The sequence below is a fragment of the Taudactylus pleione genome, unplaced genomic scaffold (assembly GCF_031769625.1).
Source record: "Taudactylus pleione unplaced genomic scaffold, aTauple2 ptg000129l, whole genome shotgun sequence".
Lineage (NCBI taxonomy): Eukaryota > Metazoa > Chordata > Amphibia > Anura > Myobatrachidae > Taudactylus > Taudactylus pleione.
Window position 1 is genome coordinate 3,928,858 of NW_028284531.1, and position 16,409 is coordinate 3,945,266.

The following is a 16,409-nucleotide window of genomic DNA, read 5'->3' on the forward strand; positions in this document are numbered from 1 at the left end:
GGTCAATCTGTTGAAATCAGACCACTACGTTTTGGCCACCGTGCTCGATCCTAGGTTTAAAGCCTATGTGGTGTCTCTCTTTCCGGCCGACACAAGCCTGCAGAGGTGCAAAGACCTGCTGGTGAACACACTGTCAGCTGAAGCGGAATGTGACACGTCAACGGCTCCTTCTTCATTTTCTCCTGCAACTGGGGCTGCCAGGAAAAAACTTAGGTATCCTAAGCAACCCGCTGGCGGTGATGCAGGGCAGGCAGGACCAAGTTTGGACATCTGGTCCGGACTGAAGGACCTGGCAACAATTTCTGACATGTCTACTGTCACTGCATATGATACTGTCACCATTGACAGAATGGTGGAGGATTACATCGGTGACAGCATCCAAGTAGGCATGGCAGACAGTCCATACCTGTACTGGCAGGAAAAAGAGGCAATTTGGAGGCCCCTGTACAAACTGGCTCTATTTTACCTGAGTTGCCCCCCCTCCAGTGTGTACTCCGAAAGAGTGTTTAGTGCAGCCGGGAACCTTGTCAGCGAAAGGCGTAGGAGGTTGCTTCCACAGAATGTGGAGAAGATGATGTTCATCAAAATGAATTATCAGCTCTTCCAGGGAGACCAGCCTCCAGAAGGTACAGAGGGACCTGTGGTGGTGGATTCAAGTGGGGACGAGTTAATACTTTGTGAGGATGAGGATGTACACACTGAAGAGGGTGAGGAATCGGTGGATGAGGAGGATGAGGATGACATCTTGCCTCCATAGAGCCAGTTTGTGCAGGGACACATTAATTGCCAGCTTGTTTTGTGGGGGCCCAAACGAACCAATCATTTCAGCCACAGTTGTGTGGCAGACCCTGGCGCTGAAATTATTGGTTTGTTAAAGTGTGCATGTCCTGTTTATACAACATAAGGGTGGGTGGGAGGGCCCAAGGACAATTCCATCTTGCACCTCTTTTTTTTCTTTGCATTATGTACAGTTTGGGGCCTAGTTTTTCAAACTGCCATCCTGTCTGCCACTGCAGTTTCACGCCTAGATGGGTCACGTGTTTGTGCCGCCCACTCGTGTCGCTTAGCATAGTCATCCAGCTACCTCGGTGCAACGTTTTGGACATAAAAACACTATTGTGAGGTGTGAGGTGTTCAGAATAGACTGGAAATGAGTGGAAATTAAGGTTATTGAGGTTAATAATAGCATAGGAGCAGAAAAACCTACAAATTCTGTGATTTTAGCTGTTTTTATGCTTTTTAAAAAAAAAATACAGATCCAAAACACAAAACCCAGAACCCAAAACACGGAAGGGTGGTTTTGGCAAAACCAATCCAGATCCAAAACACGAAGAAAGATCCAGATCCAAAACCAAAACACAAAACACGAAAAGTGGCCGGTGCACACCCCTAATATATATATATATATATATATATACACACACACACACACACACAAGATGGATTTTAATTGCTAACAAAACAAAAACCTACTGTCTTTTTTTTTCAGCTGTGTGTATTGAGATCCCTCTATGATGTGTTGAAGAGCCTGATCATCTATTGCTGAGCTGCACATTCCGCTCCTCTCCCGACATCATCCCTTATCCCCTGCAGCCCCCTCCCCTTAATCCGGCCCTGAGAGGAGGCAGCACTGAGATAAGGAGAGGGGATGGAGCATGGGAGCCAGGTCCAGGGAAGGAGAAGAGTCAGATATACTGTAGGTGGCGGGGCAAAAGAGACAGGATGGAGTGTAGGACTGGAGCTGAGAAGAAATCATAATTTAGCATGAAGAATAGGAGACGGGACAAAAGGCGGAACGGAGCAGAGAAGACCAGCCCCAGCTGGCGGCCCGGACAAGGCCAACCCAAGGACACGTTGCAGCCAGGCATGGATTTGGCTGGCGACAGAAAGGAATGCAAAGAATTCTGTCTGGCTGTTCCCATTCTGTTTTAGGTCAGAGCAACCAGGAAGCATCCTCTGCCTGCCTCCTGCAGCCAGCTATGTATATTCAGAGCGCTGCTGCGGGTGGCCCTGGACCTCTAAAACTGTACTGGCCCAGGGGGCAAATGGCACCCTGCCCCCCTGCCCCCTGCCCCAGCTCGCCCCAATACAAATTATGTATTATATTTTTTTATATAAATGTTGTACAGTAGTGCAAGCTAGGCTGTGCGTGTTCATTTCCAGTGCACACCCCTATATAGTGTATTTGACTTTCCTCTTTGGATCCACAGAGTGAACAACACCAAAATTAATAATACAGTAAGTATTTTCGGAGCCTCCTGGCCATCCCCGGAGAGTAGGCAAGTATGCACTGATGCAATGATTGGTGGCACTGAAGGCACAGCTCAGGTAGCACTGCGTGACAGCGGCTGTCCATCTGGCACTCTACTGGTGAGACGGGGGGGTCCAGCCCAGCGGAAGTGCCCCATTCTCCCGGTGGCCCAATCCACCCCTGCATCAACCCCATAGGCTTTGAATGTCTTGTAATAGGCCGCATACTGTGTGTGTGCTTATAGGACTCAGATGTGACATCTCAGCAATCTCACTGGCCCAAGGGCTGTCTATTATTTTGTGAGTTATTCTAGCGAATTTCGAGGGAGTTTTAAATTTGCTGTCTATTATATTGAGTGGGTTGTATGTTTAGCATTAGAAACATCTGGAGGGTGTGTTGTGTTGTGGTGAGAATGATTGAGGCTCAATTCTGGTAAATGTGTCTGTAGGAGCATTTTATCACATATATCGACTAGAAATGCCGGAATCGCACCAGTTTATCAAAATCGGAACTTATTATGTTCCCCCCATAGGATCTGATTAGTGGTTATGGGTTACAATATGCAAAGTTATCTCCAAACCAATTTTCATACATGTCACCCAGCTGTCATTATTCTATGTGATTTTCTCAAAAGCCTTTTTAAAAATAAAAAAAAATAGCTTTCTGCATTGCTTGGACTCTCATCATTGATACTAACAAGTATTTTCAAATGCAACAGTGTAACAATTACTGAAACATATCTCATAATATTACATCATGATCAGGTCTGTTAAGTCTTATGGTGCATACACACGGTCAGATCAGACAACGATAAAGATATCGTTGTCTGATTGTCCTGCATGTACCAGTGCTGGATGATCGTTATCGAACATCCAGCACAGCACTAACCCCCAAATGACTAAACGAGATCGCGGGTCCCTATAGTAACCTGGTCGATATCGACCATCCATGCCCCTGCATCGTCCGTCGTTTGGGGATTGGAAGGGGCTAAAAAATGGACGATATAAATGATCAAACCATATCATTATCGTTTATATCGTCCTGCTAAATCTGACTGTGTGTATGCACCAATACATCCCCTATCATTTTCATTGTGCAGGAATGTACCCACAACTTCACTATGTTACATCACATTTCATTCAGTGCTAGTATACTGTTTGTGTGTTTATATTTGCTTCCTATAGGTGCTCTAGTTTCCTTCATTAGTGCAGCAACATACTGAACTGAGGTTAATTAGCCAGGATGTAGTCAGGATGCCGGCGGTCCAAATGCCGAGGTTAGGGTTAGGCACCCCTAAGAGAGGGTTAGGATTGGGGGGGGGGGGGCGAGGGGAGGGTTAGGGGTCTTATTTACCTCTGTCTTCATGTGCCGACCTTCCAGGGTCGGTATTTCATCCACCGGGCTTAGGTCCAGTGGTAATTCACGCAGATTCCAATTAGCCAATCGATAGATGGTGTAAGCGGTACAGTCATAAACACTGGTAAGCTAAACTTACCACTGATTGCTAACTGCTATATAGTGTAGATGTCATAACCCCTTTAGTGATTGCTAAATAGAGCCCATTGTAAGGGAACAGAGGTGTGCTCCGTTACCAGAAAACAGAAAATTATCCACCTCTTTATTACAATTCAGTGCAAAACTATGTGCTCTTAACAATGCACAACCTTGTTCGACCCACGGTCCTTCAAATACCCTCATGGCCTGGAATTCCGTAATACCTCTTTTCCAGTAGTTTGCCGGGTTGCACTCGGGATGATGTTCACGCGCCCATCCGGGAAGCTACCCGCTAAGCTACCCGGCTGAGACCCCTGTCAGACAGGCGGCCCGATCAGGCACTAATGATGAGCCGGCACTTGGAGATAATCTCATCTCCAAGCGCTAGCTCTTCCTATGTAGAGAACGTGAAGCAGTGTGAACTGGTAACCCGGGTCGATGCGACCCAGGTTACCCATTCACACTGCTTCATGAGCAGGGTTGAATCCATGTTCAACCCTGCTCGTGACCAGGGGTGAAATGCCAGGTCACTCGACCCGATTTATTTCAACACTGCCCTTTCACACAGCAAAATAACCCGGGTTGCTGCGCACTCACGTGCAAAAACCCGGGTTATTGCTGGCAGTGGAAAAGGGGTATATAAGCTTCCCTGTAAAACTAGACATAGCCTAAGGGCGCCGGCCACTGGAGGGCGCCGCTGAGTCCACAAAAAAAAAATATATAATTCATAGCTGTGTGGCATATTATGAATTTGCGGCAGTGTTATGAGGTACATTATGATTTTGACGCTCTGCTGTGTGTAATATTCTATATAGTATAATATGAATTTGGGAAACTGCTGTGTGGCATGTTATTTCACTGGGTAGACTGATGTGTGCAAATTATGAACTGGAGGGAGCAGGGGTGGTTGGTGAAATGTTGCCTAGGGCGCCCGGAAACCTTGCACCGGTCCTGCATGGCATGACAAAACAGTATTAATATTGTTCCTTTATAAACCTTCACTGTGCCCACAGCTAAAGTCAATGTGTGTGACTCTTTTCATGTCTAAAACATGTCAAGTGTTAAATGTGTTTCATCTGTATGCATAATTTATCATTTGTATTATTGATGGTCTTTGGGCAAAAGAAAACAAGACAAAGTAAAGGTAGAAGTAAGACAACCAGAACCCAGAGGATATAAATAATAAATCTTCAATCACACTTTGTGATTCCATGGTTGCACAAAAAATACTTGTTTGCTGTTTTATTTCATTGCTGTGTCTCATATCATGTCACTTAGGAGACAAAAGGGCTGAGGTGGTAAGTTGCTCAGGTATGTACGTATAATCTATAAATGAGAAGGAACAAGGGAGACAGATCTCTGCATCCATGCAGATTTATTTGTTAATGATTCACTTTTCCGGATGTTACTGTATTAGGCTAAGGAGAAGCAAAGTAGTGGGCTGCGGCTTCCATTTAATTACATCTAATTGTTAAATAACCAACTCATTTGTGACTAATTATGTGCTATTCAGATGCTAATAGTTCTCAGTTCTCCTTTGAAATCACCTACAGATATTCTGTGCATTTAAGGCATGCATAATAAAGAAATACTGTATGTTATCAAAATATATATATATATATGGTGCCTAAACTAGAAATCAACATGACGTGTTTGTCTAACAACAATGAAATAGTAAGTGTATCCAATTACCTTACTTAACTCCATTCACCAGAGATATACCTGTCGCACTCATGGGCCCTTAGGGCATATAGTATAAAACAACATACACTGTTAGCAGGGGTTGTGTAACAATCCTCATCCTGTCATGTTTTAGTGTAAAGGTATCAACACACAAACCAGTGTCACTCATCATAACCCTAAACTTCTATCTACCTGCACAGACAGGAATGCAGAGCTACAACGTTTGCACGTGGCCAAACTCTTTTCAGAATTCATTAACATGACCCAAGGGCATCATAGAAAATTCATTCCAATTGGTCCACACAGAAAGCTTCATTTCAGCTGAAAAAAAAACTTTTGACCATAGGAGCGATATTTAAAAGATGCACCATTAATAAGATAGAGTGGGGAGATGTTACATGAAAAATAATACTTAAAAATATGTTTGAATCTCATGCTATGTAATCAAAGCCAGGTTAGGGTGAAGTGAGCTAAAAGTAGCTTGTGCTCTGTAATTAAAAGCATGATGTCCCATCATTTTCATGCTGTATTTAAGCCATTAATAAGGCCAAACTGAGCAGTATTTTTCGTAGAAAACGGAAACATTGAATCTAATGAAAGGGTGGAGACAAAGGGACCTATTCATCATGACATAATTATCACTAGTGATAATTATGTTTTAAACATGCTGTGAGTCTACAAAATGTTTTGGAGGCATTCATCATGCCTCACTAACAAAAGTATCACTTCCAAAAAGCTGCTCTTTTTGCTGAGTCAGCTTTTCAGAAAAGTGATACTTTTTCCCCTACAGGTGAGGTATCTATAAGGATTTCCTCACTGTGTCTGCTTCCCCCTCTCTATTCCCAGCTGTCTTTTACCCCATGTCTGATCTGCATCTCCCCCCGCCATGCGGGTATCGGATCCCCTAGCTCACCTGTCTTTTGCCGGTGAGTCCGGTCCACATGTCTGCGGTGCCCCGGAGATCTCAGCTCCTGGGGCTCGCAGTGCAGACACAGTAGGGAGACACAACAGCTGCTGGCTGCAATGACTACCTAGTAAAACTTATCGTGGGCTGTACGCCATCTAAGGATGGTGTTCAGTAACACCATCAAGTTCCAAAAAATATGCTTTTTCTGAACTTGATGAATAAGTTTTACTTAATTTTTACAAAAGTATGTGAAAATGTTAATTTTCACCTGCTTTTGTAAAAAATAAGTGATGATGAATAGACCGAATAGACCCCAAAGTGTTAAGAAACTGAACTTTGATAAGACATTTACCATTTTACTTTTAGATTATTTAATTTTCCTTAAAATGTAAGCAGGGTCATACTGGCCATCAGGGGAACAGGGAAAATCCCCAGTGCGCCCCACTGCCTCTAGGAGTGGAGCAGGATCATGGATGAACTTGGGTAACTGATTTGTTTCTATGGAAACTACACCAAGATTAGCCCTCCTGCCAATCAAAGTGAGTGGTGCTGACACACCCCTGTCCCCTCTTTTATAAAGGGTCCTGTTTTTTGCAGGACCCCTCTAATGGTTGGCCAAGTCCATCTGTTTTGGCTGGCTACACCCCATCTGGTGGCTAGACACACCCCTTAAGCTTGGCCCCCTACCATTGCATTCCCTGGTGGAACCTTCATTCCCCAGTATGACACTGAATGTAAGTGCCCTTTTTAGTTTACAGAAAAAGCTTCCAAGAGTGGTGAGTAGATGCCCACCTTTATGTGCTCTTGGCAGACCATGTGGGTGCCTTGGTGTAAAATCAATGAGATATGCATTGCACCAGCAGGCTTCATAAATGAAATCACGGCGTTACCTGTTTATCGAGGATCATCCTACCAGCAGGAATCCACACTGAAAGCCTGCCTGCTTCTGACCAATGGCACAACTCTGAAAGGGTGGCCTGCTCTGCTTCTAACCAATAGAACGATACTGAAAGGGAACCTGTACTGCTTCAGACCAATTACGCAACACTGAAAGGGAGCCTGCTCTGCTTCTGACCAATGAAACGACACAAAGTACGGAATTGAAAATCAATGGACATGCAGATATGCTTTAGTACCTACAGTACCATACTGTATATAATTTTGTTTATTAATTCCATTATACATTTTATATTTCCATGTGCTTGTTACTTACTGAGTGATGACAAACAGACCAAATGCAGATGACATAAAAAGCTTTTACAACTTTGAAACAGATGTGCCAGACTCCAGAACCAAGAACAAATGGGAAGCGACATTTGAGTCACACAAAGGTTCATTTGGCAGCTAATTCCATAAATCACACTACAAAAACTCTGCTCACCAGGTGTCCTGCGCTCATTATTTACCTGAAATTAGAAGATGTTTAGCCTCTTATTTTTTATAACACATCTTGTTACCCTGGTGTTTTGTGCTCTTTGTGTGTTTTTATCCCAGAATCCCCCAGGGACAGAGGTGTAAACTCTAATAATTAGAGTAAAGTGAGGCTTGAGGAGGGCTCGGGAAAGGAATGTAGAATGTAGTAAACAGCCTTTGGTATTGTCTTGGGCAAAACATTTCCATTCTGAGTCTCAGTGAGCCAGATGTCTCTAGCACATTATGTTAAGGAGAACTGGTTCTTTTGTGGATTGGAAATTCAAATACACTGCTTTGCACCGCAAGAACTGCTCTACAAATGTTCCCTTTCCACCCTTTATTTATTTTAAATATTTCGCTCCACAAAATGAATCACTTTCTCCACAAAAATAGTCACACCAGGTGCACGTACTTCATAGCTACAAAGCAACGTCCCCGCTCTGCCCAATGAACACATTAACCAATGCAAATTTCTACTCCTCCACAAGTACCGTATTCTTATTCTGAAAACCCGTACACTTCAGCTAAAATCTAGGGGTGCCCAAAGGGATTTTGGGCTTAGTAAATTAATTCTAGTGCCTCAACTTTCGCGTCCCACCATATTTGTATCCTTCTCCTTCACTGCAAATAACTTGATAGTTTGCCCCAACACTGCTTAAGTTTTTATCATTGTGATAATTTCACACGCTATCATATGTCCCACATGGAATACAGGCTGAGAGCTCATCGTAATCACTCTCATCAACAAGGAGGGCAGTGGTCAGTGCATAAGTTGAGCACACTCTGCTGTTTATATTGCATTGGCCATGGTTACTTCCTGTGGGAATAAAATCTCTGAGCATTGTTGGATATATATAGAAGTATACCAACCAGCACACTGTACAAAGATAAAAACACTATAACAAAATAGACAGAGTGCTCATTCATTCAAAAACCATGTCCAATGATCTTTATATTAACATATTATCCCAGAGATGTCAGCACTCATACAAAACATGGATCAGTTGGGTGGTATTAAGATAATTAGAAATAAGTGGTTGAAAGGAACATAAACAAGCTGGGCGTCTGATCTTCATTCAATATAGGGGTTCACTTGATATCACAATCTTTCCACACCACTTTCACAGGTGCCTCATATAACTACTCTGTGCTGTTGGTAACACTTAGGGTAGAATTCAATTGTGCTCGATGTGCCTCCATAGAGGTGCGAGGGAAAACTTGCCAGGCTGGCAAATGCGATGTGTCTTTCTGAAACATCATTTTGCGTTAATGTTGGGGACAGTGGTGTAAGTTCATCCCAGATTCGCGGAGGCAAATTTTAATTTGCTGCCGCCCCCCCACCCCCTCCACCGTCACAGCCGCTGACACTGTAATGTAGCAATTCGCATGCAGACAGGCTATAGAAAGACAAAGGCAGCAGCTGATGGTCTGACATGGAGCTCTCCACTAGTGTATGGTGGCTTCTCTGGTGCCTGGAAGGGGTGCTAAATATTGGACGGCCGTGACGGTACACTCTGGCTACATAGTTACAGCCCTAAGTGAGGTAAATATTTTGTGGACAATGGAGGAGGTGCCCCTTCAGAGCTGCAGCCCGGCGGCAGGCGCCTCCATTGTATCCCATAGTTCTGCCCCTGCTTGGGGAATTGAATTCCCCCTTACACATTTGGATGTGCCTTGTCCTTCTCACTTTAAACTTACCTGCACATGGACATGAATGGGTTGGCCTTAAATACTCTGTGCTACTATTAATATCCTACAGGTGATTAGCAGGGTTGGTGTGCGATTTGGACAAGATTCTGAGATTCAGTGGTGGTACCTCTACTAGCTTGGACATTAGTGCATTTCTAAGATGTGCACACAAACCTTTGAGAAAGATTAAGTGGAGAAGTTGCCCATAGCAACCAGCTTCTGTCCTTTATCTAGCACAGTTTATACAGGGACAGTTAGAAGCTTACTGGTACCTATGGGTAACCTCTCCACTTTATCTCCCTAAAGGTTGATACATCTTCCCCACAGACTCATAGGTGCTATCTTCCAGCTCCATTTATGTCCAGGAATTTCATACTGGGGCTATACACTAAGGGGTCTATTTACTAAGCTGTGTTAGGAGAGAAAGTGAACGGAGATAAGGTACCAGCCAATCAGCTCCTAACTGCCATCTCACAGGCTGTGTTTGAAAAATGACAGTTAGGAGCTGATTGGCTGGCACCTCATCACGTTCACTTTATCTCCTAACAAAGCTTAGTAAATAGACCCCTATAACATATTGGACCTATTGCTCTATATCACTGCCAATATCATAGCATGTATGGCTAGCTTTATAACCTTCGGTCATAGTTGTGTCCATTTCTCAGCTCACATACATGCACAGCATGCCTAGCTGTACACGCTTGATGGAATTATCCACACCAGCTGCGAAAACCTTTTCAGAAAACAGTTTGGCTGGCAGAAAGCAGTTACAAAAGTTAGAGATATGATTTTATATCTACGATAAATTTATTAAAATACAATATTCTGCCTAACGCAGAACAGTGCAGTTGAAGAAGAAAGATGTTATCGGTGCATGATGGAAAACCTGTCACAAAAGATATTGCACTCCCAAAAATCTTTTCTTCAATTTTACTTGATTAAAAATCCTTACATCTCTCAGGGGATCTTACAGAGGGAAAAAAAAGATTGACAATGGTATTGCAGGTTTCTGCTTGTTCATACCCTCAGGTCACACATAAAGAATCCACAACAAATGTCTCAGCAGAAATGATAATAGTTCATCCTGACCCATAATGTTTGTTGACAAACACAAAAAACACGGCTTCAGGAAATGTGCAGAAGGCCTACCGAGGAGGGGAAACTAAAGGTAAAAAACAAAGACAATCACTGAAATGTGATTAGACGAGTAAATGTAGGAATATTGGTCCAGGCTGACCATTAAAATGAGAAGAGGAGATCTTGTAACTTAAACCATTCAGCAAATTAGATACAAGGAAAACCTGGAAAGTGACTGTAGTGTCTCTTTATCATACAAAACATTTGCACATATATTTCCATTTAATAGATTATTGACGATATAGTATTTATAACACACGTGCTAAATAACATATATTGTTTCCAAGTCTTCACTGGGCGCCGAGCAATTGTTTCCATTGTCTTCTCTTTATTCGGTGTAAATTGCTTCATGCTGTGCCCTTCAATGTCTTTACAATAGAGCATAAGGGGGTACACAGAAAATCTGGTGCTCATAACAAGTAATAATGACTTTCCCCTATTGTGCGGTGTGTAGAGTATATGTGATTAGAAATATTACACAATGAATAAACACAATGACAAATAATCCCAAAATAGGTATGTACTGTAGTAAAATATAGTATGGTATTGCATCGTTGGACAACGCAAATTAAAATTAAACATAACATTTTTTTTTTACAATAGTTCACCAAAAAATCTGCTTATTTAGTAATTAACAACTGCACAAGAATAAACCAGGTGCAAAAAATCTAATGAAGAACAAAGATTTCCAGTTACACTATAAATAAAAATACTATAGTTATCGGAACACATTTTGCTTGTTCAATATGTTTGTCCAATATGTCCTCAGTAGGCGGTGATAAATTAACCTGTACACAATCAGATCATTGGAATATTCAGAATACCAGGAGATGGGTATGTAGTCATTATGTAGTCATGTAGTTATATACTCATTATGTCCACATTCCGAATGTTGACACCAGGATACAAACATGTGCAGAAAGTCAACGTTCGCAATGTCGACATTGACATAATGTCGATATTGTCAGACAGCCAGAGTGATTGTCAACACATAATTTTATGGTTAAATTGCTATTATGGTAAGGATTATATTATGGTCACTGTTAGGGTTAGGATTAGGGCTAGGGTTAGGCTACTATTATGGTAAGGATTAGATTATGGTCACTGTTAGGGTTAGGATAAGGTTAGGATTAGGGCTAGGGTTAGGCTGCTATTATGGCAAAGTTAGATTATGGTCACTGTTAGGGTAGCTAGGCGGCTATTTTGGTAAGGGTTAGATTATGGTCACTGTTAGGGTTAGGATTAGGGTTAGGATGCTCTTATGGTAAGGGTTAGATTATGGTCACTGTTAGGGTTAGGATAAAGGTTAGGTTTCGGATGCTATTACGGTAAGGGTTAGATTGTGGTAATTGTTAGGGTTAGGATAAGGGTTAAGATTAGGGCTAGGCTACTATTAATGTAAGGATTACTTTCACTGCTATGGTTAGGATAAAGGTTAGGATTAGGGCTAGGGTTAGGCTGCTATTATGGTAAGGGTTAGATTATGGTCACTGTTAGGGTTAGGATAAAGGTTAGGATTAGGGCTAGGGTTAGGCTGCAATTATGGTAAGGGTTAGTTTATGGTCACTGTTATGGTTAGGATAAGGTTAGGATTATGGCTAGGGTTAGGCTGCTATTATGGTAAGGGTTAGATTATGGTCACTATTAGGGTTAGGATTAGGGCTAGGGTTAGGCTGCTATTATGGTAAGGGTTAGATTATGGTCACTGTTTGGGTTAGGGTAGGTTTAGAGTTACATCTACTTTAAAATATCTTTGTCAACCTTCAAAATGTTGACATTCAGGTAACATCGACTTCATGTCAGTGTTGTTGTCAGTGATGTTGACATACTGAACATCCTAAATGTTTACATTATGAATGTCGACTTAATATATCACTGCCCAGGAGGTGCCAGTGTGGATTATGTTGGAGGCAATGACCTGTCCAGTAGTATGATTATGTTAGTATTAGTAATGACAGGGCTGCGTGTGACTGAGGGCCTGATTCAGAAATGGACACAATTGCTGATGTATACGCAGTGGAGCGATTATGGTCTGCACTGCGCATGGATCGAGTTCCATAACAGATGTCGCTCACAGTGAGGATTTATTTGCTAAGTGATTGGCAGGAAGGGGCCACTTGTGTGCGGCAATGGGGGGCTGACTACAAAAGACGCAGGCGTGTCGCAACCTTTTGTGGGGTGTGTGTCTCAGCTTGTGACTCTCATCCTGTATGCTGCACGACCGTAGGATTACTCAGAAGTCCGATTATCAGCTGATCTGCGACCAATGCTGCGTCTTTCCACGCAGTTACTTGCATTTGCGAAGCCTCCGGTGGACGTCTCGATACAAATCCAGACGACTGCAACATTTGCATATTTTCGCGCAGCCGCTGCGTACACATTTGCAGCAGCAGTGGCATTAGCGTCCTTCTCCAAATCAGGCCCAAAGTTAGTATCATGATGGTTGAGGGAAAAGGAAGAGGAAAGAAAGTCACAGTCTAGCAATTAGATAATGGAAGGAGCAAGGTTCCCCAACAGCACATAGTAGTGATGAGAATCACCTATTAAACTAGTGTTGCCATACCCATCTCTGCACAAAACCATGTTCTTATTTTCAATTTGTTTCTTGTTTAATATAATTTCATTTTAGATAATGGACTCCACGGTGGCACAATGGTTAGCGCTGAAGCCTTGTGTTGCAATGCTGGGGACCTTGGGTTCAATGGCATGAATGGTATCTGTATGGAGTTTGCATTTTCTCTCCGTTTATTTACACATGGATGTCCTCTGCCCAGTTTTCTACTAAGAGCCGTATTCAATTTGATTCGCACCCGCGATACTTTTTGGACTCCCGGACTTTCCACCTACTTCGTCTATTTTGGATGCGGAAAAGTATTGCGCGCGTTCCCGCATATCCCCGTATTCAATTTAAAAGTACGCGAAAACGGGACCCGGCTAAACTGAAACAAGCGGAAAGTCCTGTCAGATTTGGGGAAATCAGCCTGACACCCCCCAAAAGATGCTCTGACATGGGGGTTAGCTATGGTTACCCTCGATTTGGCTTGCTGAAGGTATTTGGTGGTTTTAAACGGGCTCAATAGCTGCTAAATAGCGTTTTTGTACAAGTGGTGAAGAATAGTATTCAGGAGTTTTTTTGCAGAAAATAACATCCCAGCAAATTTGGGGTACTTGAAAATGGGGGTCAGCATATTTTAAAGTTGCTAAAGTTTATAAAATTTAGAAAAATCCACCTGCCGCAAGCACCTGCAATGAAAAAAACACATGGGACATACTTAGGGACCCCCCTAGAGTCTAGTTCGATAGGTTTTAACTTTGTCCCCAAACAATTTTTTTTTTCGCCCCAAAAACTAAAGTGATTTTTTGATGCAGTTTACCTTTGGGGGACTGTCTGAAGGCTGCACGGGGGTTCCCGCAATGTTGCACCCCAAAACCCCAAATCTGCATTTTTTTCCGCCTGCTATTCATAGGCGAAAAAGACTGCACTGACTTTCCGCCTAGGCGGAAAGTCTTTTAAATTAAATACGGCAATACTTTTCCGCCTGGTGAAATTAAACTTTTTCGCCGATTCCGACTTTTCACTCCAAATTGAATACGGGCCAATGCTTCAAACATATACTGATAGGTTAATTGGTTAAAAACGAATTTGCCTCTTGTGTGTCTCTGTGCTTGTCATCCTATGGTATGGAAATTACATTGTAGATTCAACTGGGACAAAATGGATGAGAATTATATGAATTATTAAACATCCTCTGATTGCACAGCAATCCATAATAAGTTGGCGCTATAAAGGAAACATTTCCAATAGCTCCTGATAACCAGAAAATCACACAGAGTTTGTTCACTGATATATTTATTTCTTCTTTGACTGTGTATTTACCTTAATAAAAAGTAGATGAGTACAGTTTTTCCATTATTCTATTATTTTGTTTGTAGCACCCACTTTGAGTGAGATTATTATCATGGCTGCCCAGTTGCTATAAAAGTTTTGCTTGTGGAATTGAGTACGAAATACCAATTTAATATGTATGTATAGCCCCACATACCTCAATCTGTTTCTTTTGTACAACCCCCGAACAGTTTGGCAATGCAGAAGGGTGGCCATAACTAATAATTCTGTGGGAGGGCCGCATGACAGCATACCAAGGAGATAATGCAGAATAAACTAGCAGAAGTTATAATGAGCGTATTGGGCATGCAGTGTTGATTCTGCGGCTGGATAAAATTCCCATTCAATTGTGACAGATTTTTATCAGATTTAATTTTCATCTAAAACTGCTAAATTAACTGTGACAACAAACACACATGTGAGGAGCCTATATCTCTCCAAGGATCCCATTTATCATTGATCACATACACAATGCGATCCGGGCACGATATTAGTGCCCATGATCGCATTGCAGTATGCGATCATAGCGCCTGGATCTATTAACTAGCACCTGCAGGGACAGGGGCTCCCGAAAGGTTTCTATCCTTGCGATGTGCTCAGAGTGAATTGTCCGCGTCAGGGGTCGCCTCACTCCTGTGCCAGAACTCCAGTGCATGCGCGGTCTACAGACAACGTATGCGCAGCGGCCATTCCAGAGCTTGGTAAATCTGAATGCATCGCATCCCCCATAAAAACCAGGTTATGGCTACTGTTGGAAGTGGAGGGACAGCAGCAAATATCAGAGATATCTACTGCAGTCCCTCCAAGGGCCATAACTAGGATAGTGCGACCAGTGCACTGTAGGGCAGGGGGTGCTGTTTGGGCCTGTCAATTTTACTGTTTATTATCATTCTCACTTGTAGCTTCCTCTTCTTTTATCCCCAGCATCTCCTGGCCTCCTCTATCTCCTCCCTGGCCCTTCCCCATGAGGCCATGGCCCTTTTTCAGGTGCACTATCTTATGTCCCTATTTTAAAAAAATGGGGCGGGCGTCAATGCTTTCTCTGGCACAGGGCACCAAAAAGTCTAGTTACGGCTCTGGTCCCTCCATAACACATCTGGGGGATACTAAATATTTGCAGATATGCCCCGAAAACAGATGTTTACAGGGAATATGATGCAAATATTTAACGATAAATTCGACCCCAAGGTTTAGTACATCTAGCCCAAAATCTGATTAGCTGCTATGAGCAACTAACCCCACTAGTCTTTTTTAGAAGGTTTGATAAATCTTCCCTATATAGAGTGGATAATCTTCCCCTTAATGGGGCAACAGTGTGTAAGTACTTACAGTCTATCTCATGTTTACTTTAGGATCACTTCATTGTTGACCTGGGAAAAACAAACAGGCTTTTGGTGACTTCAAAAGGATTAAAATGACTAACATCATATGGTGTGTGGTGTTAGTGACTTTGTCAAAAGAGGACTCCACTGCCTGCTGTGCCAGAGCTCACGCAATAAGTCCTTCTCTCCTCCTACCATGTATTAGGGGCCCATTTATTAATGATCGCAGTTTGCAATGCGATCAGGGTATGCAGTACCACCCATGATCGCATTGCAAAATGCGATCATAGCAGCTGAATGTATGATCCGGAACATGCAGGGTGACAGGCTCCGAAAGAAGCCCGTTCCTGCGATGTGGCCGGAGGCTGCTGTGCATGCGCAGTCCCACGGACTGCATATGAGCGGCGCCCATTGCCGGCGGGGGGATATGGAAGATCCCTCCGCCGGCAGACATGCAGTAAGTCCCCATAGGCTACAGCGGCTATCTGAAGATAGCGTTAGCTGCTGGAGCCAATATCGGGAAAGCTTCACATTCCCGATATTGATACATTTGGCAGCATCGCATCCCCCACAGAAACCTATGGGTGAGGCGGCTGTGGGCGGAAATGGAGGGATCGCAGCATGTAT